The following is a 23,349-nucleotide window of genomic DNA, read 5'->3' as shown; positions in this document are numbered from 1 at the left end:
GTATACACATCCAGAAATGCATATACTATTATATATTGTACATATATTTATTAGTTTCAGATGTAGCCATTCTTGTATTTTGCTTGTTTACATTATTGTATTTTGCACAACTCTGTTGCTTGTGAAGCTCGCACACAAGAATTTCACTCACATGTGCTGTACCAATGTACCAGCACATGTGATGTGACAATAAAAGTGATTTGATTTGATTTGACTTTCTGGGAAATAATCACTTAAATTAGTAACCATGTGCTCATCCTATGTTAAGTCAAGGACTGGCCATATGCAGTTGTCTTTTAGATGTAGTACTCTGATATCAAGAAAAGACTACGATGTGAGTCACGAGTAACAGGTGCATGCAGGAATAATAAACAAATATAGAAGCAGTAAGGGATCGTGGCTGTATCTGCATGTACTAGATCAGGGGTAGGCAACCTTTTTGATGACGAGTGCCATCTAAAATTTCCTCAGAAGTCAATGTGCCATATAATTGCATTAGCAATAAATTTAATAACGCTCTATATTAACAGTTGCTGTGCTGAGTGGACAGCTCCTGAACCATTTGAAGTGTCAGAATGTGGAAATTTCAACATCACCTGAAAAAACTGACAACTAGTGTGTCTATGCAAGCTAATTTGCGATGTGCACCGCCATTTATTTTTTAATGCACCTTCTCAGATTAATTCACTGCGTGTCGTGCCCGGGGCTGGACTAGGACAAAAAATTGGCCTGGGCATTTTGACTAGAGACCGGCCCACCAGGTATTAAAGGAAAAGCCATAAAGCCTTTGAATGAAAACAAACGCTGTTGTGACAGTGATGTACACTGTCTTGTTGGTATATGTATGATTTCTATACGTTGTACATCAGATAAAAACTTTGGTTGTAAGAATCAGATAATTATTTATTAAACATTTTAAATGAGAATAAGAAAGAAAAGTATTTCTTTGTGCCCCCCTTTCCCTGTTAATGCCCTACCTGGCCCCCTGGCAAAACTTTGCTAGACCCGCCCCTGCACAGTTACCAGCTGTCAGCTACATAGAAAAGTATCCTGGTGTTATTTGTCTCTCAGAAACAGTTCATAACTTCCCTTCAACTCATTCATGTCACCTAAAAGGTAAACCTGTTTCTCCATCACCTGTTCAGCTCTGATGATTCAGTAAGGACATCAGTAGTAATACGATGGCACCTATCCAAGATGGCGGCCAACTGAACGATGGCACCTATCCAAGATGGCGGCCAACCAAACCGGTTTGAGAACCGGTTTGACCGGTTTCGTGCGTGTGCGCATGCGCGTTCAGTAATTCGATGGCACTAGTCCAAGATGGCGGCCAGCCAAACCGATTTGACCAGTTTCGTGTGTGTGTGCGCATGCGTGTTCAGGTGTTGAAATACCACAGGGTATCAGAGGGGTTATATGAGTTTATGTGTTTTTAACGGGGTTTTAATTTAATCAAACCATAGGGTTTTTAATTAAACTATTTTTTCACTTAGGTGTGTCGCAACATTCAGTTATGCATGTGTTCTTAAAAGCAATTCTTTGTTTCTTGTTTCATTCTTGGCGGAGTGGAAGCTGTTTTGGTTCACAGTGCGCCTTAACAAAGAGGGTGTGCTCTAGTCAAAAGTGTTGGTAATAGTGTTTTAATCACACTAATTTTCTAAATCTGACAATGTCTCAGCTTGCAGTGAGGCATGCATTTTATTTTATAAATGGTACAAATGGGAATTTCTTCTGAATGGGTGATGTCAGCATGTTCACAAGCGTTTCATTTAACCAAACCCCTAGTTTTAATTTAACTAGTTTTTACACATCTACTGGGGTTTCTTTCCAGGGTTGATGCGATCATTTTATTTAAAAATCGGGATTTCGGAATGTTGAACTAAGAGTGAGACAAAGCCAGCCAGCTAGTTTTTAACACAGTAAATGTTACAAATAGCATTCAGTCCTTTAGAAAATAAATGCTATAAGCAGCCAGTATCGCTCTTTTCATCAGCCCTTTAGAAAATAAACGCTACAGTGATACTTCTAAAACCAGTCGCCCAGACCCGCTCCAACTTTTCAACAGCTGGCTAATTGTTTGAATTTGTTCAGGATTGTAAAAGCCCACTGCGGGTATCACTTAGTTGTTGAGAGTACCATGCGAACAAGGGCCCAACCTATTGTTTAAAGTGGCCAGTATTGGCTCTTTTTGTAATTCCTCGACAAGGTAAATGGGGCAGTTGGTACCAGTCGGGTGGTGACCCAGCCTATTGTCTGAAGTATCGGCTCCTTTGTAATTCCTTGAGAAGACAAAAGCCCTGTAGGGTCTCATTTAAATTGATTGGAGACATCTTGTTTCATTCTTGGCGGAGTGGAAGCTGTTTTGGTTCACAGTGCGCCTTAACAAAGAGGGTGTGCTCTAGTCAAAAGTGTTGGTAATAGTGTTTTAATCACACTAATTTTCTAAATCTGACAATGTCTCAGCTTGCGGTGAGGCATGCATTTTATTTTATAAACGGCACAAATGGGAATTTCTTCTGAATGGGTGATGTCAGCATGTTCACAAGCGTTTCATTTAATCAAACCCCTAGTTTTAATTTAACTAGTTTTTACACATCTACTGGGGTTTCTTTCCAGGGTTGATGCGATTATTTTATTTAAAAACGGATCAAACGGGCCATTTCTTCTGTAAGGGGTTTCATGGTTTCAGAGTAGTTTTTAACACAACAGATAGTCGCAAATAACATTCAGCCCTTTAGAAAATAAACGCTACAGTGATACTTCTAAAACACGCTGCACACAATGTCACCTTTTCCCCCAAAGCAGCCAGTATCGCTCTTTTCAAACTAATCGTCTTTTAAATACACTCATTTTGTGATTCTGGTGTCTCACCATGCACCGATGCAAGCATTTTATTTATTTAAAAACGGATCAAACGGGCCATTTCTTCTGTAAGTGGTTTCATGGTTTCAGAGTAGTTTTTAACACAACAGATAGTCGCAAATAACATTCAGCCCTTTAGAAAATAAACGCTACAGTGATACTTCTAAAACCAGTCGCCCAGACCCGCTCCAACTTTTCAACAGCTGGCTAATTGTTTGAATTTGTTCAGGATTGTAAAAGCCCACCGCGGGGTATCACTTAGTTGTTGAGAGTACCATGCGAACAAGGGTCCAGCCTATTGTTTAAAGTGGCCAGTATTGGCTCTTTTTGTAATTCCTCGACAAGGTAAATGGGGGCAGGTGATACCAGTCGGGTGGGGACCCCGCCTATTGTCTGAAGTATCGGCTCCTTTGTAATTCCTTGAGAAGACAAAAGCCCTGTAGGGCCTCATTTAAATTGATTGGAGACATACCTTTCTTTTTGGAAACACCCACCCTATATAAAAAACACGCTCAGAGCCCGATACCCTGAGCCATTTACGCCTCAAGATTCGCTGCAGAGCACACCATTTTCTTTGCGGTCATCAACACTAACATCGTTCTTTATAACATGGACATCGTAAACGGTAAGTAAAACAAAACCTATTATTGGATTTTTAAAAAGTGTTATGTTAACATATTATAGGATATTCAAACTATCTTTTTTTCCTAAAACAAAAGCTTAATTTTTAGGAGTTCGGGAGAACGGCCCAGGACCCTTTTCTTTAGAAACGGGCGCTTTTACAGCTGGAACTAGTTCTCTAACAGGCACAAGGTGTGTACAGCATTACTGGATTTTTAAACGTATGTATGTTTTAAACTAGCGATTGTTTTAAATTATGTAATAACGTTTTTGTTTGTTCCAGGGTTAACAAACTGAGCAGGAAAACATTCAGACACCGCTACCACAGAGCCCTACCTTACATCAGGTGTGTATACAACGGGATGTATAGTTGTGTATTTTTTTAAAGGGGTTTAAACAATTACAAATGTTCTAAACTGACCGTTTTACACCTACAGAGCCACGCCAGAGAACCGGGTGTGTGGAGAAGCAGGACCATCCCGAATAACGCACACTACAAGGTAAGCATAGGCATATATAAATTAGATAAAAAGAGATAGAGAGGGAGACACGCTTATTCAGTTTGAAATGGGTACATGTATAATATGTTTTAACACATGTCTATCTATCTTCACAGACTGCAGAACAGCACCCCTCCTCATAATGATCAGGACACCATACGATTCCAGACGTTTTTGGAATGTTTAAGCAGTATCGACCTCCCAGAACAACAAAAACCTGGAGCTTTGTGCAACAGTGGAGAGTCAGAACCGATCTTCATCAGCGAACCTGCAACACCCCCGAGTGAGTGGCTACCACGCGATTTCTCTGATGTTTTTGAGTACAGCATGTCAGATTTTGATCTAGTTCATATACCCACCACCCCAGAATGTGTCAGAAATAGCGTTGATTCACACATAGATTTCGAAGAAGACGGTATAACAGACTCTCAAATATCAGCGGCGTATGATGCTTACATAAAGCTTCCAGACGCTCAGCCTGCTGAACAAAGTCATATAGCTTCAATAGCTTCAATAGCTGATAAATTATGTTTGATTGAAGCTAGACTCAATCAATACCACCAAGAAGCACAGGTACAAAGGCAACAGTTTACCAAACTCATAAACAAAGTGTGTAGTACATTAGACAACATCTGCAGCAAAATTTCAAGTCCCTGACTTTTAAAATCCAGACCATGGACCCTCCAAATAAATTATTTAAACATAATAACGGAACCTCCACTCCTGTTAGATGTTTTGACTTAGAGACTTTTATGCAGTGGGCTGAAGAAACAGATAAAAAATTAGACGATATTATAGCTAGACTTAATAGGGTGCCTGCATCAGCCTCATCCGATACACATCCTTGTCAGACTGTTCCTACGTCTGCTATTGCTGATGGGGCTATTGTTGCTAATAATAGTGATAGTACAGCTGGTGTTGCTCGGGCCGTTGCTGTTACTGATGCTAACCATATAGCTTGTGCTGCTGGTGATTTTGCGTCTGATGCACAATCTAGCCGGGTCACCTCTGCTGCAACTACTGCAGTTGTTATTGAGTCCGTTGTGCAGTCTGGGTCCGGCAGCCGCTCTCAGTCACACATTAGAGAGATACCTAATTTTAATGCTCGCGAATTGCGTGAACGCCTTGATTTTAGGGGTATAAGTCTCGATCATCCAGAACAAGTGCCGGCGCGAGTGCGCGAGTGCTTAGCCAATGTGATAGACAGAGCTGTGGCGGGATCCCAACAGGGCAGTGTTCTAAACGTGGTCCTGCGTGGCCCCTCGCTGGCTTCAGATGTTCAGGCTGTTTTAAACGCTGATGATCGGTATGATCCGGAGCTGTTTCTCGATCAAATTGCACAAGTTATGCAGAGTAATGATGAATCTATCGGTGATGATGAATTAGAGTTTATTGTCACGGTAGCTCAGAACAGTAGTGGCGGGTCTCGCTTAAGACTGGCGCACATACCTTATGATGAGATTCTCTCAAAGAAAGGCAGACATTTATACACACCAAACAACACAAACAACAATTTGTGCTTCTCCCTATGCATAGCACATTCATTAAACTCATCATCCTCTGAGCATGAAAAACTTGCTACAGCTAAACAGATGCATGCTGAAGTAGGTCTATGCGACACACAGCAAGTATCATTCTCTGATGTCAGTAAATTTGAGAAGCACTTCAACATTAAGATTGTAATCTATTACCACACAGAAGGGCGTAAACGCCTGGAATGTTTTTACACACATGAAGAGCCAAACCCTAACACGTTGATGATGTATCTCCATAATCAACATTACCACCTGATTTTAAACCCGACCGCTTTTTTGGGGGGATCCTATGTGTGTAATTTCTGTTACAGTATATATAATACACCATTACAGCACAGCTGTAAACATAGATGTAACACATGTTACACACTCTGTCAACATCACAGGGGACCCACAGTGAAATGCAGCGACTGTAACCGCATCTGCAAATCACAACACTGTTACCAACAACACAAATTACCTGAATTAAAACACAACATGATCCCCTGTGATAATATGAAACATTGCATGCACTGTGGTACCACATATAGAGAATCCAAGAAATTGCCACACAAATGTGCGCAGCCTAGATGCGAGCACTGCCGCGAACCTAAATTAGCAGGAGACTCCGACCATCAGTGTTTCATACAGCCTGTTGAAAAACAGAAGCCTAACGATAAATACATTTTATATGATTTTGAGACGCGGTACCACAACGGTAAACACGAGGCTAACTTTGTGTGTGCGTCTGATCTGAAGGGCAATAAGTTCACATTTAATACATTAAAGTGTGTGGAGGCGTTTGTGCAGCATTACAGACGCCCAAGGTTTCGTGGGTACACTTTCATAGCACATAATGCATCTGGCTTTGATAACTACATACTCCTCGAGTACTTTGTCAGACAGAGCATAACACCTAGTGTCATAATGAGCGGCAGCCGTGTGATTTTAATGCATGACAGGGACTATGACCAGCGGTGGATTGATTCGTTCAGCTTTTTGCCCATGGGCCTTGCCAAAATACCCTCTGCTTTAGGTTTTCAAGACCTGCAGAAGGGCCATTTCCCACACAGGTTTAATACGAGGGATAATGAGCGTTATGTGGGCCCGTACCCAGACCCCTCCTTCTACGGCTATGAGCACATGTCTGAAAGCGATAAGGTGCGATTCATGGAATGGTACCAGGTTGCCTCACAGAATCCCTTTGATTTTCAGGCTGAACTCAGGCGTTACTGTGTTAACGATGTTGATGTCCTGCGTAAAGCATGCATCATTTATCGTGACACGCTACTGGGTTGTACTCAAGTTGATCCATTCATGTATACCACCCTGGCTGCATTTAGTATGGGTGTGTATAAAACGCTGTTTCTGCCTAGAGACGCGCTCGCTCTCACGTATGAAGGGGCATACGTTGAGCAGAACAAGACGTTTTCTAACGTCTCTATTGAATGGCTTCAATATGTGTCCCACACCACCAACAAAGTGGTAAAACATGCTCTCAGAGGAGGCGAACAGAGGGTTGGACCGTATTTTGTGGACGGTTTTGACCCCACAAGTAATACAGCTTATGAATTTGCAGGATGTTTTCACCACGGTTGTGTTAAATGCTACCCCGAGAGTGAAGTTAATCCTGTCAGCAAAGCATCCTATGGACTGCTGCATCGCATGTTTTGTGACAAAGTTGATGCACTGAGATCACAACACAGTGTGAGCGTAATAGTGATGTGGGAGTGTGAATGGGCTGCCTTGAAGCAGACAGACCCTGCAGTTGTGGCTTTCATGCATACGTACAGAAAGCCAGAACGCCTGAATCCCCGAGACGCCCTTTTTGGCGGTCGCACAAATGCTCTAAAGCTGTACCACAAGACTGCTTGTGATGAAAAAATATTTTACTACGACTTCACCAGTCTCTATCCCACAGTGCAGTCTAAAAAAGACTATCCTGTAGGACACCCTCAAGTCATTTACACCAACTTTGACAAGCTAGAAAATTATTTCGGCTTTGTTAAATGCACAGTGCTCCCACCTAAGGGTCTTTTTCACCCCGTCCTACCCTACAGATGCCATGGAAAACTGATGTTTCCACTCTGCAGCATGTGTGCTGAAGACCAGAACCAGCATACTGCATGCGGGCACAGTGACAGTGAGCGGGTGTTGAAAGGCACATGGGTCTCATTTGAGCTTGAAAAAGCTGTTGAGAAGGGATACAGGGTTCTTGCTGTTGATGAGGTGTGGCATTTCCCCAATAAGACCGACACATTGTTTAAAGACTATGTGAAAACCTTCCTAAAACTCAAACAGGAGGCCTCGGGGTATCCTGAACATGTGAACACACCTGACGAACAGCAGAAGTACATAGACGAGTATTATGAGAAGGAGGGAATAATGCTAGACCCATCCAAGATTTGTGTAAATAAAGCTGTTCGTAACTGTAACAAGCTGTTGTTAAACTCGTTATGGGGTCGTTTCAGCATGAGGTCAAACATGGCATCATCTGAGCTCATTACAGACCCTTCCAGATTTAGCCAGCTAATGTTTAGCGACCAGTACGACGTGCGTCAGTTTTGTTTCATCTCTGACGACGTCGCAATGGTGCAGTGGCGCCACGCTGATGGTAGAGCTTCCCGTGTGAAGGACGTTAATGTCTTTGTCGGGGCCATGACCACTGCACACGCCAGACTCATGCTGTATGATTTGCTAGACAACTTGCAGCAGCGCGTGCTGTATTGTGACACGGACAGTGTCATTTTCACGGCACGCCCTGGCGAGTGGATGCCTCCTCTAGGTCCGTTTCTGGGGGATCTCACAAGTGAATTAGATTGTGGAGAGGATGGTGTGGAGGATTACATAGCGGAATTTGTTTCCGGTGGGCCAAAATGTTATGCGTATCACACATCGCTGGGCAAGACCCAGGTCAAATGTAAAGGCGTCACACTGAATGCATTAAACTCGAAAGTTGTCACCCACGACTCCTTGAAAGGTTTAGTCCGCAAGTTTGTAGCCAATCAGACATCAGACGCACACCTAGTTGCCGTGTCTGATAGCATCAGACGCGATAAAAAGAAGCTTCATTTGAAGAATGAAACCATTGTGAAAAAAGTTAAAGTTGTTTACAATAAGCGCCGTGTGCTCCCAGACTTCACAACCCTTCCTTATGGATTTTAAATTAGAACAGGGGTTTGACGCCCGGTTGCAGCATCCGTTCAGCATGGTGGTCAGCGGTCCCAGTAACTGTGGCAAGACTTTTTTTGTTAAAAACATAATTGAAAACTCTTCCAGGATTATATCATGCAGCATTGATAACATTGTGTATATATACTCATGCTGGCAGACACTATATGACCAGCTTCTTAAGATAAGAAACATAAACTTTGTTAACGGTATACCCGAATCTCTTGCTGATGACACCCTTCTGCCTGCAGAAAAGAACAATTTGTTAATTATAGACGATGTGATGAACGATGCAGCTAACAATTTAGAAGTACAAAATGTGTTCACAAAGTATGTGCATCATAGGAATTTGAGTTGTATATATCTAGTTCAGAATTTGTTTATTCAGGGAAAATCCAGTAGAACCATTTCCTTGAACACTAATTACCTAATATTGTTTAAAAATCCGAGAGATAAATATCAGGTTATGCTTTTAGCCAGACAAATGTTTCCGGGTAATACTAAATATTTTATAGAAGCGTTTAATGATGCCACATCGACAACATACGGGTATCTTTTAATAGACTATAAAGCTAAGACCCCGGACTATTTAAGACTCAGAACAAATTTACTGTCAGACCGTCCGGTTGTTTACATTCCAAAACAAAAATCAGCAAAGAGGTGAGAGGATGTCATCACGCATGCGGAGGAATCTGTCTCTGTTGGAGATGATATACAGGGCTCCTCCTACTCTACGCAGAGTTATTATTAGTAATTCAAACTTAGATTTTATCAATGCATTGTGTGAGATAGCCTTTAATGTATTGCATGGTAACATTCCACTGACCAATCAGCAGTACAAACAGCTAAAAAAGAAAAAAACAATAATCAGACTGATTGCAGACAAAAAAATAAAATCTTTGAAAAAGAGAAAGACAATCAACCAATCTGGAGGGTTTTTACTGCCGTTATTAGGGGCTGCAATCCCTTTCATAACCAGTCTGATAGCAAACAGGTGAAAATGGAACATGTGCAAAAGATGTTTTTGGTACCCCAACACCAGTTGGACTTAATAAAGCAACAGCAGCAGCAGCAGCAAACAGGCACCATCAGACAACAGTCTCAGAACGAGTTGGACAAGGAGATGTTACAAGTGTTACAAGATTCTGACATAGATGTGTATGAGAAGGCTAAAAAATACAGCGATATTCTCCAAAGATACCTCACCCTTGTGAGACAAGGTGCCCGTGAAAAGAATGTATTGTCTTTATCATTACCTGAACAATTTAACAGGGATGTGCAACCCCAGTCGGCGGACACATTGCCTGTTCATGGTGATGCCGGGGTGAGGGATCTTGTTGCGGAGAATGTTTTAACACACATACCTAAAAGGAGTAGGAGGAATGCAGAACTTATTCTATCAGCGGTGAACCGTTCGCCACACTTGATCTCTTACAATGACAAAGGCGAAATTGTTGTTGATAAACAAACCATCCCTGGTTCACACATTTATGATCTAATTAAAGCCGTCACAACCACACACACACCTTCTGAGGGTTTGAGACCTATCGGCTGGACAGAGTTTTTAAAAGCTTTCTCAGATTTAAACATACCGTTATCAGCCATATCTAACACAGGCATACGTAAGACCGTCGCCTTGTATAAAACCGATCACACACCAAAAAAGAACACCCCCGGTGGACCGCTGCGACATAGTACACTAAAAAAAATAAAGAATAAAAAAAACAAATTAAAGGGGGGTCCTGTAGAGTGGTTGGATTTTTGAATTCAGGTTTTTTTTTCTTATTGCAGAAATTGTTTTTCTGCTAAAAATATTTGCTGTTTGGTGTTTTTCTACTGTTATGTTGTTGTTTTTTTTTCACTTATTGCTGCTAAATTGTTTTGTTTTATTTTCTTTTATTACTGTTAAATATTTTATGTCTTTTATTACTGGTTAATGTTTGATTTCTTTTATGTTTAAACAAAGTATGTTATGAATCTATATATATATATACGAGATTTGATAATAAATACCATTGACTCGATTAAATCATGCTCTCATGTTGTTTTTATTATTATTCTCATTAGTACATATCAGTATCCACATTGCACACACACATAAGCACTGCATACAGCAACAGGTTGTATGTTGTTGACAAATCGACACACCATAGCATCATTACAAATTAAATCAGACCCATACATGTTAAGCAGGCGGGCATAAGATACACCATTTTGCATATGATATAAAAAAAATACACAATGTTGACCGCATGTGATGGAGAAGTCGTTCTGCACTTGTTTTCCTGAATATAAAACAGTGGAGCAGTTTTTTAGAAGAAACATCTTTATTGCTGGGGGAAAACTGTCTAACGAGTGACCAAAACTATCAAAAAAATAACCGCGTCTGTCTCTCGAAATATAAACAGCAAGCCAATGTTCCCCTGGCATCGTAGAAGGGTGGGTGTTTACAATACACATAGCAGGGAGTCTTTGAAGCCGTTCAGTGGTTAGTTGATCATAGGCTAACACGCCTAGGAAATGTGTGTTTTTATTGATAATGCCGCCGACCACGGCTGATAGTTCTATAGTGTTCATGACCGTTTTTGTCTCAATAGTAGTCCAAGAGCACCTGTCTCATGTTAGATATTTCAATGACTGAATCAAATACAGAATAACACAAGAGGTTCACGGTACGGGGTAGTGGATTTCTGAAACGGGTTTCCAATCTCACGTTCCCAGTTTTAATTAACGACACATTCCCTGAATGTCCTTCGTCAGCTTCCAGATTGAAACAGAATAAAGTGTAGCCGTTACCAAAGTCGTCACGTGTTATGGCCAACGATCTGTCCTTTAAATGTCTCCCTGTGGTTTGTATCAGCTGGTAAAATTCTCTGATATAGTGTTTTCTCTGGAAATTTGGCTGGAATGGTTTAGCAGGATAAGCCTGACTATCAGCATATAAAGACATAAATTCTATATCGCAGTTTTCAAAATGAAATGGATTACGCTGGTAGGAGCCTGTGTATGCCTCATTGTCTATGAATGCAATGATGACAAATTTAGGTATCCTACCCATAAATAAATTGTCATTTGTTGATATTCTAGCCCCTGCAGGTATGGAGAAGGTCTTTAAAGATACTCTGTCTACCGTGTATTTTGCGTTTGCATGGTGCAATGCCTTGCTGTGTGCAAGTCTGACGCTAGGTGATACACTAACTTTCTTGACAAAGAGACTGGCTGAGACAATTTTAACTCTGTATGCATTGGCATCCGCTGTCATGAGAGCAAATTCGTCTTTAGAGCGCACAAATTTCAGCGACAGGTCGATTCCATTAAGTAACAGTTTTTCTTGAAAAAACAGGTCTGCATGTACTGGTGCAATCAATTCAACAATACTACTATTTGCTGTGTAGCCACCTCTGGTCATCAGACCCTGGTTCTCTCCTTCTATAGATGTGTCATTCATGTGTGATGCTGTATCCTTACAGAATAACCCGGTGCTGAACTGTGTGTCTAAAGTGTCCTTATTATAATTGATAAGACATTCTATCACACCTCTGTATGGATATGTATTGGATGATTGACTAATGAGCCGGTCTCCCAAATTAATATCGACTTGACTAAATATGCTGCATCCAGGATAATTAATAAATCCTACATTAGCGTCCCTAGCCAGGTTTGAGCCATCAGCGTTTGTGATTCTCACCCGTGTGTAGATATATGAGTCATTTAGATCCAGGTAATCTTCACCCGACGATGAGATGTAAAACTCGATCGGCCCTCCATCAGTGATTGCAGATACCGGTGGGATTTCAATAAATGTACTTTTCTCAATGCTAGTCTGTGTGTATGGGACAGTAAAAAGATCGAGCTCTGTTTTTACACATTCTCCAGAATGACTGTGTAACAGTGCCATTTAGAATATGTCAAGCGCTGCAGTTTTTGAACGAGTGGTTCTGGGTCTCTTCACTCTGCGTGACGGTGTCCGTTTGGTGGCTCTCCTGCTAGGTTTTGTGGTTTTACGCTTTTTAGACAACGGCTGCCCTGGGGGTGGGGTCTTAGATGGTTTGGGCGTATACACATACAAGCCGTTACCGTCCTGCTTAGTGGTTGAGGGTCTGGTTATGTTGGTTATGACATCAGACACTATGCCCGATGCGGCTGTTTTTAGGTGTGGTTTGACTATGCTGACTCCTTTTTTAAACAGCGGTACTGCAAATCTAAACAAGCTACGGAACAACCCACCCAGACCTGTCCCATATTGTGTACTGGTCCCAACATACCCTCCGAGCTCTCCACCAGCCTGTGATAAGTAGTATTTTACATATTTTGAGTCATCAGAGTTGTAGACGGCCATCCTTTTTTTCAAAAATGCTGTGTTATCGGTCGGAAGTGTAACTTGACAAACACTTTGCCGTATAAAAAGGGTATGTGTTGATTTCGATCGTCTTTCAAATCAATTTCTATGTCGTCGATTAATGTCTTTGACACAGGTGTGTAGTGTGGGCTGTCAAATTGTAGAATAGGCAACCGGCGGTCATCGTCTGTAATATTTATAGCTCTTAATAGCCTCGCGTGGGCGTCACCCACAAGCTGGTAATCAACGATATCTGCATAAATAAAGATGTTATATTTTCCCCCGTATATGTCTGCGGGGTGCGGGGCATATGTGTTTTTATAATGAAGTGCAAACGGTTCTCCTGTTTTGAATCCTAGGATTTCCGCCAGTCTCCCTCTAAATGTGAGAATAGTCCCCCTAGGCCCCATAACACAGGCATGGTTACTAACGGCGTTGTACTGCATTTTAATGTCTCCAGTGGCTTGGTGCTGTTGACATTTAAAATTAAATTCTTTTATTATCTGTTCCACAGATGCATAATGGCCCACAGACAGTTCGATCATGGTTATGGCTATGGTTCCATCTTTGACGGGGTCATGAATTTCCACTTCCGAATCTGATTGTGGAAAAGTCCGCCATATGCGTGGGTACTGTATCTCTATAACAGCGACCTCATATGGCTGATCCAAAACAATAGGTTTTGCTAGCTTTGTTCTAAAATTAGATATCTTATTACCTGGGTAAACATGTGATGAAGCATTCGAGAAGAGGCTTACATAGAAGCCTGCATTGTTGTTCTTTTTATTCATGCTTTCTCAGTCTATGCTCAGTGTTGAATGAATGTGTGTAGAGCTGCGTCATCTGAGTTAATTACGCCTCAACGATGTCTTTTTCTGGAATCCACGAATTAAAGCTGTTGGGCCATCCTAGCCATTTCACTAGCACCTGCTTTTTCCGACCCACTTTTTTTCTAGCCAATATGTTTTCAATTTTAAATGTTTTGTTTTCATCAACAACCACACGTTGTATCTCAGGCTCATAAAATGACCCTTTCAATACCTCTCCTGCTAGATCCACTAGTCTGTACACTGGGGGCTGTCTCCCTATACGTTCCTTGACTGTGAAAATCTCATCGGTGTAGGTCTGCTCGTATCCTTTTCGAAACTTTCCTCTCAGTTTTGATATTCGTACAGTGTCACCGATATTAAATTTAAAGCGCAGTTCCCTCTGAGGCCTCGTTTTGTACAGCGCGTTGAAGACCGACTTCTCATTATCCTTATTCACCTCTGCCGGAGCCATTTGGATAGATCTGTGATAAGCATTGTTATATGCTTGTGTGAGATCTGGTATGATATCTACATATCTCCGGGAGTTGGCTGATGTTAAGTACTTCCACATTCTACCCTTGAAGCTACGATTGAATCTCTCGACAATACTGCATTTAACCTCGCTAGCTGTTGAGAAATGCTTGATATTATATTGCTTCATTAGCTGTTTAAAGGTTGCATTATAAAACTCTTTGCCTTCATCTGTTTGTAGTTTCACAGGGATCCTACCCTCACTAAGTATATCTTCAAAAGCAGCTGATACAACAGACCCTGTCTTGTTTGTTAGGCATCTAACCCATGCGTATTTTGAGAATACATCTATACATGTTAGCAGATATCTCACATTATCATTATCTGTCACATATTCACACATGTCAACCAGATCGGCTTGAAACTGTTTGTCGACCCCTGTCACCAATACTCTATTTCTGGGGAAATGGATCCTCGCAGGTTTATGGAGTGTGTAGGTGTCGTCTTGTTCTAAATAATGTTTGACCTGAGATAGTGGAGGTGTTACACCTGATGCCTCCCCTGCCGCTATACGTAGCTTATTTAAACTGGCTAACCCCGCAGGATGGGCTGGATCGTGATATATTTTATGCAATGTGCTTTCCATGATTTACAAACCACAAATGACTATGATGTTGATGTTAACAAGTCTTTTTATTTAATTTTCACAAAGACACAATCACAGACAATGGATACTTGGACACCCCACATTAAACCAGATGTAACCCAGCCCAGTAGTTTCCAATCATGCGGAGCATGGCTGGTTTAACACGGCGGGCGCAAGTACTTGCATCTAGCAGGTGCCCAATGTTGTCATTAATGGCGCATACTATATATCGCTCTGATCTCAGTTCACACATGATGTGTTCTGCAACTCTGCGGATTTGTGTTCCAGACCCATCTGCAGTGGATGAGCGTACAAACAGCCGGATGGCAGGGATGAATCGCTCAGTCTGGAGCCTTATCATCACATCATCATAGTAGGTGTCGAAGAAATACTCAGACAATTCCTGCAAGCAGCTGTGTTGCACCTGACTGGGGTGGCCTGTTTGGCATCCGTAACATGTCTCTTGTATAAACTCATTCAAAGCCAACATTAACAGGTGGAGAGTTGCGAGTTTGATGTCGATTACAGTTTCATCCCACAGGTCTGATATGAGGGGGTCCTGCGAGCATTGTGGTGAGGGTGGTGGAGTCTGGAGGGTCGGGATTAGCAGCTCTGTTGATGGTGACTCCAACAGGTCCCACGAGGGCGTGTCATTCTCTGTAAAATGAAAACCACAAGCTCTTAATTTGTCACATAGATACACACTCAACCCCACACACCCGCACATTAAACCTACCAGTTTATTGTTTAGCTGTCGGAAGGTCTTATGATTTTAGGTTTACACAGGGTACCAGGCAAACCAGTCTTCGGACAACTCGCCAGATCGTCAAAAACAAGGCGCTTTCTAATACTCTCGTACGCAGTGTTGAGTCTGTCCTTCTTGATCGCGTCATCAATCTGGCTAAACAGACGCGACAAACCTCTCCAGTCGCACCACTGTATAAAAAACAAGTCCTTAAACCATCTTGTGCGCTCTTCGAGGTTTAGAGGGTATGGATTTAACCTCCAGTTTTCAAGCCCTCTGGAAGCAATAAGACTATCCCTGTCATCACATACACTGAGAAAAATAAAGTCGTCGGGGTTGCGATTGAAACGATCAGCCTCAACCCTGTAAAGCTCAGGGCCTGATGCACTGTTCCACTGGGAAACATACAGCAGCTCTGGGAAACCCACATTGTCCAGGTCCGCACACACTACGGTGCGGAAGAGCTTCCAGTTTTTAGTAGACATGACTTGGGCTTCCCCCCAAAACAATCCCTCACCACAATCTACACTAAGCACAACTGTCCCTTCGGTATATTTAATGGCATACACATACCCTTCGACGCCTCGATATTCTAACTTGAATACAGTTCCATCTGTGGCGTTTCCACAGCGTTGCTTTTTACGTTGAGGACCCCGACTGCATACTCCTGAAGACATACCTAGAGTGCCTATGGCATGGGCGATGTCCTGGCTGGGTGTCATTCCGAGCTCCATAGGTCGATGCGTCGGGGATCCTTAGCGAGCGCGATGTGTCGGTGCTCTAGGTCGATGCGTCGGGTATCCTTAGCGCAATGTGTCGGTGCTCTAGGTCGATGCGTCGGGTATCCTTAGCGCAATGTGTCGGTGCTCTAGGTCGATGCGTCGGGGATCCTTAGCGCAATGTGTCGGTGCTCTAGGTCGATGCGTCGGGGATCCTTAGCGCGATGTGTCGGTGCTCCTCAGACCGTGGCGGTGATGCTCTTAGAATGTGAAAGGATCGCTTTTATACCCATACAACCTAGCACATCCCACTAGGAGGAGTCGTTCCCGCCCAGAGGGTAAGAACACCTGAACACGCATGCGCACACACACACGAAACTGGTCAAACCGGTTTGGTTGGCCGCCATATTGGATAGGTGCCATCGAATTACTGAACGCGCATGCGCACACGCACGAAACCGGTCAAACCGGTTCTCAAATCGGTTTGGTTGGCCGCCATATTGGATAGGTGCCATCGAATTACTGAACGCGCATGCGCACACGCACGAAACCGGTTGGCCGCCATATTGGATAGGTGCCATCGTTCAGTTGGCCGCCATCTTGGATAGGTGCCATCGTATTACTACTGACATCTCCTGGTTTCATCTGCATGTTTCCCTCTCACCAGATATCCAAACCGACATCATGACCAGCAGCCTTTACAGCTGTGGTGCCAGCAAACATCAGTTGATACTAGAAGGTAATATTAAATAAATTCTAACAACAGCTGATCAAGCTTAAACGTGCTGCTGTTGTTTAGTGCGACATCCGCTGGTTTCCTCTTTCTGGCGCAAAGTGGGCGATAAACAAACGCCCCTTGCGTCAGAAATACCGATCAGCTGATCATTGATCAGTTTCATGATTGAATAAGAGAAGAAGAGGCAGCTGACAGCGTAAAGACGCAGATTAACTCCAGCTTTGTGTCTTTTTTCATCCTAGCCGAATTACGGGACAAACTGTATTCCTTCTCGGCTCAATACGAAACGCGTAATATTTTCTCTGTACGATTCCGTTTTTTACGGCACGGTTGGCAACTCTACTAACTAACCTTATGAATAAAATAAAGTTCAATATCAGTAAAATCATAGCATCCACCCAGCTGTATAGAAACTCCGTCATGCTAGCTACTACGCAGTATGAGTTATTGTAACTGACTGTAAAAACTCAGCCCAACAAAAATAAACTACCCCTAAACTTGGTTTATATCTGACCCAGATAGACTGCAGGTCATAACTTCTTACCTGAAGTTCAGTTCACCTGACACTCGGACCGGCGGCCGCCTCGGGTCTCTCCTCCTCCTGCCTCCCCTTTCCCTCATCCACCTGGCCTCTTGTGGCAGCTCCGCTATAGCCACCACCAAACAACTGAGTTTTTTTTTACACATCTGCCAGCATCTGGCCAATTCACCACCTTTCATTGTTTATACCGTTACCAAAAAAAATAAAATAAATAAAATCATCGGCCCATAAAAACGAAAAATCACCATCTATGGCCAGTCCAGCTATGGTCGTGACATCAGTTAACCCTTCGCGTGCCAACTGTGGCATGCGTGCCCAGGGTTGCCGACCCCTGTACTAGATGAATGTTTTGAATTTCCCACTGCATTTTCCTTTATATCTCTTTGCTATGGAGAAAAGCAAAGTGGGTTTCTAACCTTGGAAATTATTGCCAAACAAAGGCTTAGATGCTTGCTTGCTTGATTGCTTGCTCGCTCGCAAAGAACAAAGAACCACTGTGGCTTTTCTTTTGGGTTCATACAGGGATGCAGAGGGGAGACTCTCTCAAAAATGGCATGTCTCCTTGTATTAGCTGGCTGAGTCACAGGACAGCACAGAAAACAGCTTATTGTGATTCACTCTGTGCTAAAAACAAATCCCCAACCTATGAAATCATTGTGCATATGCTTTGTGCAATTTTAAAGTAAATTGTGTTATTTTAGTTTTTTTAGGGTAAATGCAACCTGTTTAACAAGATTATTTGTTTTCCACTCCTACTATCCAGGATCTCATGAAGTACTCACTATCAACCGTTATCTCCCCCCAGCGGGATAGACTTTGAAATCTTGTTATGAGAAGTGTTACATGGGGTTTGATATCACATTATCTTCTCTTCCTTGTCATCCTCCTCTTGCTGTTGCACAGTTTTTGCCTAAATCAAATAGTCTCACATTAATACAGCATACCGTATGAGTGATATATCTCCACCTCCTCCTCCTCCTCTTCTGCTCATCTTCCTCATTTGTTTCTCACACCTCCTCGTTGTACCGATGAAAAAAATCTCAACGCTAAAGATGACAAACAACTCTGTCATCACGGTAATGCTGCAAATGAAAGCAGAGGATGTAGGAGCTGTGTAATGAGTACTAAGTATAAGATACACTGTGTGGTGAGTACTCTAAAGTGGAATGCGCATTTTGGAATACAACTTTATTTGAGTCATTCACCACATTTATGAAATGTGGAAGAAGCACAAGTGTATTAACTGCCATCTATCAGTTTTACATCCTATCTACAGTCTGGCATGAAGCACATAAAATATGCACTCTTATGATAGTACGTCATTGCTTTGTTCTTAGAAGAACCCTGTACATTACACCCACACAGTGGGTGATAGTGTCCCACTCACCCATGTACAACTTTTCAAATGCCAAGTGGCAACAGCAGAAAGCCTTGTTGTCTCAGTGATGCAAGAGCCAGCGGACATCTGGGAATGTCGAGTCACTAAGCATGGCGGAGGAGGAAGGCCTAGATGCGGGGTGGAGGGGGGGGGGGAGAAAGAGCTGAGACGGAGTTGGTTGGTATAGGGTCGCAGACCGATGATGCTGGTTGAGGGAGCAAAGCCCAGGAAGCCAACTGCAGAGGAAGGCGGAGCAGAGAGGGTTGAATAGAAAGCGGTTCCACGACCGGGAAGAGTGTGGACTATGCAGTCTGTCAGGTCTCCAATCTGTCAGCAGAGTGCCTCTGGTCCCCTTAGGCCGCGCAACACGGCCCCGCCGCATTTTGCGCTCTCTTCCACTCACATATCCTGTCCTCATGCACCCTCTTGTCCCAGCCAGTGCACTTCAGTGTGCACTGATTTTTTTTGCCACAGGACTGTTGCATTTGTCACTGAATCGACTGCCTCTATTCATCGTGCTCAGTTGACGATTTTTATAGATTTTGTCACACATTTCAAATAAAGTGACTGCACAAATCTAAAAAAAATATATGTGTGTGTGTGTGTGTGTGTGTGTGTGTGTGTGTGTGTGTGTGTGTGTGTGTACTACTAAAACCTTTAACCATAATTTTGGTTTCCAATCCTCAATTATAGTGGATTCTTTAAAAAATGGAGCCACACTTACATCTGCTGGAAGAAATGTGTCATTGCATGACTTTTTTTTTTTTTGCACAAATTTGCATTTATTTTTTTTATTGAAAGCTGCTGGTGGACATTTATGTGTAAGACTATACTACGAGATGAACTGATTAATCAGCCTTAGCAGAAGTACTGACATTCTGTACAACAATACAGGACACGGACACATTTTAAAGGCTTATATACCATTTCCTTCATCAGTTTCTCTTTGTCAATACACAGACAACATGGTCTCACTAAGGTAACACAATTCAACAGTACAAGTAAACAGTTGATGCCTTTTTTAAGTATTTGGTGGCTTATATAGGATAGAGGGTATCTCTCACAGGATAGCCACCATATCCCCATATAACCACATACCCATAGTTACAAATGCTAACACACAATCCACACTGCAATGTGAGAGGAGGAGTGACGAGAGCATTAACATCTGATGACAGGCTCTCATTTTAGTCTTGTATCACAAGGTGCTGGGTGTGTTCCAGAGAGTCAGTTATCAGTGCTACATCTGTGACACCCAGCAGCCTGATGTGAACCTAGTTCAAATCATTTGGTTCCTTTTAAACATTCCTTCATTTCAAACAAGAAAAAGAAATATGTGTAATTTATGTAGTGTGTGAAGGTTAAGCTATCTCAATGCTAAATATGCCATAAGTACTAAAACTCTGTTGTCATTTGTTGCAGATTTTTCTGTAAATCTTGAAGGGGAGCGGGCTGAAAAGGAAATACAATTTGTTGTGGTTTCTAACAGCTTCTGCACCTCTCACTGCTATCTAGATCTGTAAATGTGCAGCCTTATCCCTCCGCCTGGTGCAGCACTGATTAATTTATAATCCTTACACGTTGGCATACGAGCTAGTCAGGAAAATAACAAGCAGCCTTACACCTCTGGGTAACCCCAGATAATCAAGATTCTGTCCTTGTTTCTCAGATTCTTCCCGTCACTGCTACTTTTTGTCAGTGCACACCACAGTCTTTGTGCCAAATTTGCACTGCGTCTCATCGGTACAGGGCCTTACAGAAAAAGTAGTCCTCTGCTCTGAAAACACTGGCTTTGGGCCAGTTTTCTAAAGGTGCCAGCATAGGATTGGAGCCAGCTTACAAAAGGTCAACATACCCCAGACAGGATCAAGTGACTTCTACTGGAGTGCAGTGTCACTCAAGCTGCCACTTTATTGCACACATTGTCACACAGTGAGAAACTCTCTGCTTGTGGTACACTAACAGATAAAATATTGAGTCACACAAGAGCCTCACAGGCACCCAAGCACCATAGTCAATATGGTGCCAAAATAAATGTTAGCTATGAAATACATTGTGTTGCAAGATACATGCCTGAAATATGCATGAATTCATTTTTCTTTGGGATCATGTAATCATCAAAACAATCTTCCTAACCCTTCTGTAGGGTTGGAACATGTATACAGGGATATTTTTTTTTGTCCTCCGCACAAGCCATAGGCACAAATGGAATATGGGATTACAGTTGTGCAGAGACATTACTCTTTTTTTTCCTTCCTTCTGTTCTGTTCCTTCTGTTGTTGATTCACCAATCAGCCATGTTTGTAGATATAGTCATCTTTATACTCTTTGTGTTCCAGTATTTCTTATTCCTTCTTGGTTCACTTTTGGGCTTTATGTTGTGTTTGTATCAGCCAATGAAGGCCCTTTTTATTCCTTCATTCAGTCTGCCTCCATTTCCTGCCTTTGGGTCCTCTCTCCATCACCACCTACCTTGACAATCTGTTCATTTGTGTATTAGCAGATGGAGTTATTGTATTCATTGCATTTTGTCCAAGCAGCATAATTTAAAAATCCATGTCAGCATGTACAAAGGTTTAGAGTGAACTAATCTGATCATTAAAATGTGATTATTCTGGGGGGGGGAAATGAAACAACAGGACTTATTTGAATGTTTGATATTATTTTTCTTTAATTTCTTTGAGATACTGTCATTATTCCAAATGAATATCCCTAAACCTGCAGTCTCCAAAAAGACGCAGTAATCTTTATACCAACATGTAAATCCAATAACAAAAAACCTGCTAACTTTAGGTTAAAAAACCAAATGTTTCTTTGCACTTAGCTTTTGCATGTTGGTTATACTGTCCAGTATCTGTGTAGCCTGCTGTCAGTTTACCTCTGACTATATCATTGTGACGCTGTTTTAAGTAAATTAATGACAGGATCATCTCTTCCACAACATTACCAGCAGCAAGCTTCTCCTGGGTAACAGCTTAGCTAAAAGCTAGCTTCTGTGGAGCTCGCTTTTAAGTTAGCTGGCCTAGCCAGCTAAGGTTTGCTTAGCTACTTGCTACTTTAAAATATGAAGCTGAGCTCGTTAGCTTCTTTCCTCAATTACCTTAAGATGGACACTGACACAAGCAAGACAGAAACACTGCATTTGCTTTGGATATTTTCCATTTTTCATCTTGTGTCACAACCAAAGCAAATGACAAATGTGCTCACATTTTAAAAATAGCTCACATTCCTGCTTAGGAATCAGTCTCGCAGGCCTAGAGGCAGGTCAGAAACCCCCTGGGAACATGTGGTTACTAGGAAAAAATATATATATTCACCAATTGGTTGGAAAGATGATAGTGGAAGTTGATCGCTGTTGCTAAGTTAAATAAGGGAAACAAAAACCTCTCTGTCCATAGCAGTAACTTTTTTAAAAACTGATTTCACCTGACCACAGCAACCAACTCCCAGCACCCACTTGCCAACCTTTCACAGAGTACACACTTTTCCATAGCGACCGGAGTTTTCCAGAGGGTCACTGACTGGTCCCTAGGGCTGTGCAACTAACAAATTACTTGAATTGCAAAACATAGTACAATAAAAATATAATCTGAGTACTCTAAAGACTTACTTTAGTTCATTGTCTCAATGAATAATTACAGTAAGTATAACAACCTTGTACAATCAAAGTCTAGGAAGTAGTGAACAGAGATGGGCAGTAACGCGTTACTTTAATTCGATTACTTTTTTCAAGTAACGATTAAAGTAAGGGATTACTATTGCAAAAACGGTAATTAGATTATCGTTACTTTCGCTGCGTTACTGCGTTACTAAAACCGTGGGGGTTTTTTTGCGAGAATCTCATGACAATGACGTAAGCGAGTGCAACATTCATGGCAATAGCTGTGTGCAGATCAACAATGGATAATATATCGAGTGCGGGAGAGAGTATGAGCGTGCAGCGTTTAAAGCGTGGAAGTACTGACCTTACTTTGAGTTTGATTCCGTAAAAAGTGACAAAAACATTAGTGTCCGCTGTTCACTGCGTGGGAAGAAAACTTCTTTTTACAACAAAAAACCCCCCTAAACTTCCAAGCAAGCACCGAGTGCGCTACGACGTAATGGGAAATTCACAGAGATTCTTCAACTGACCACTGCGGCACACCTGCACCAGGGCAAACCTCCGCCTACCTCACTCCTGCTTTACAGGTGAAAATAGAGCAACAGGACAGCTAGTCTTTGATTTTATTTATTTTCTGCTGTGTTTTACTTGCATCTATTTGAAAGAGTGAGTGTAAACACAAACAAAAAAAAATAT

At 42.1% G+C, this 23,349-nt stretch overlaps 2 long non-coding RNA genes across 2 annotated transcripts; one reads left to right on the top strand and one right to left on the bottom strand.

Annotated features, from left to right (window-relative positions):
* Positions 1–3,452: 3,452 nt before the first annotated feature.
* LOC145421232 (uncharacterized) lies at positions 3,453–4,360 on the top strand. Its single transcript, XR_013902547.1, has 4 exons — positions 3,453–3,675; positions 3,767–3,829; positions 3,921–3,983; positions 4,100–4,360. It is a non-coding gene; the product is annotated as an uncharacterized LOC145421232 (long non-coding RNA).
* Positions 4,361–14,961: 10,601 nt separating this feature from the next.
* Positions 14,962–16,351, bottom strand: LOC145421308 (uncharacterized). Its single transcript, XR_013902641.1, has 2 exons — positions 15,670–16,351; positions 14,962–15,590 (listed from the first exon to the last, which is right to left on the bottom strand). It is a non-coding gene; the product is annotated as an uncharacterized LOC145421308 (long non-coding RNA).
* Positions 16,352–23,349: the final 6,998 nt, after the last annotated feature.

This window comes from Astatotilapia calliptera, chromosome 17 (genome assembly GCF_964374335.1).
Source record: "Astatotilapia calliptera chromosome 17, fAstCal68.1, whole genome shotgun sequence".
NCBI lineage: Eukaryota > Metazoa > Chordata > Actinopteri > Cichliformes > Cichlidae > Astatotilapia > Astatotilapia calliptera.
Note: the sequence above shows the minus strand (reverse complement) of the source record. Positions and strands in the feature narration are given on the sequence as shown.